This window comes from Schistocerca gregaria, unplaced genomic scaffold (genome assembly GCF_023897955.1).
Source record: "Schistocerca gregaria isolate iqSchGreg1 unplaced genomic scaffold, iqSchGreg1.2 ptg000531l, whole genome shotgun sequence".
NCBI lineage: Eukaryota > Metazoa > Arthropoda > Insecta > Orthoptera > Acrididae > Schistocerca > Schistocerca gregaria.
Genome location: NW_026061930.1, coordinates 250,001 through 251,102, shown reverse-complemented (window position 1 = coordinate 251,102; position 1,102 = coordinate 250,001). Strand labels below are relative to the sequence as shown.

Below are 1,102 nucleotides of genomic sequence, written 5' to 3'. Positions count from 1 at the left end.
CGGCGTCGCGACGCCGTCTGCTGCTCGGTCGCCCCCAGCGGTTCTCGCAGGTGGTTTGTATCGCAGCTCTGCGGACGTGTTGGCGCGTGCGCTGTGCTGGGAGAGTTCGCTTCTGCACCCAAGTGGGGCTTTGCCCTTCTGTGGCGCTGGCGTTGGAGCTGCCGGTCACCGTAGGTGGCGCGTGTTGTTTCCCGCCGGCAATGCCACGACAGCACGCTCCCGGGCCTCTGTCGGCAGCGGCAAGCTCAGTTGGGAGCACGGGTGTTCGCACTGAAAGCGTCTACTCGCCTATCTCCGGGCGATTGCGCCTCTCTCGAACCCGACCAAGTACTTAGGACGGCGCTGCGCGCCGCCGGGACCTGAGAGGGTTTCGAGGTGTATCGTGCAGGGGAGCTCAGCCTCCTCCTGTTTGCAGAATAATTGAGCGGACGCTTGCGTGTTCGCGCGGGCCCTCGGGACACACTCCCGGGCGGCCGGCTGCTCAGCTCTCGTTGACGCAGCTCCCTGGTTGATCCTGCCAGTAGTCATATGCTTGTCTCAAAGATTAAGCCATGCATGTCTCAGTACAAGCCGCATTAAGGTGAAACCGCGAATGGTTCATTAAATCAGTTATGGTTCCTTAGATCGTACCCACGTTACTTGGATAACTGTGGTAATTCTAGAGCTAATACATGCAAACAGAGTCCCGACCAGAGATGGAAGGGACGCTTTTATTAGATCAAAACCAATCGGATTGGCTCGTCTGGTCCGTTTGCCTTGGTGACTCTGAATAACTTTGGGCTGATCGCACGGTCCTCGTACCGGCGACGCATCTTTCAAATGTCTGCCTTATCAACTGTCGATGGTAGGTTCTGCGCCTACCATGGTTGTAACGGGTAACGGGGAATCAGGGTTCGATTCCGGAGAGGGAGCCTGAGAAACGGCTACCACATCCAAGGAAGGCAGCAGGCGCGCAAATTACCCACTCCCGGCACGGGGAGGTAGTGACGAAAAATAACGATACGGGACTCATCCGAGGCCCCGTAATCGGAATGAGTACACTTTAAATCCTTTAACGAGTATCTATTGGAGGGCAAGTCTGGTGCCAGCAGCCGCGGTAATT

General features: G+C 57.0%; 1 non-coding gene across 1 annotated transcript in view; it reads left to right on the top strand.

Annotated features, from left to right (window-relative positions):
- Window positions 1-501: 501 nt before the first annotated feature.
- Window positions 502-1,102, top strand: part of LOC126314130 (small subunit ribosomal RNA) — a 1,893-nt gene continuing 1,292 nt past the window's right edge. The window contains exon 1 of the ribosomal RNA XR_007555622.1: window positions 502-1,102. This exon is cut by the window's right edge and continues 1,292 nt beyond it. This is a non-coding gene — a ribosomal RNA (small subunit ribosomal RNA).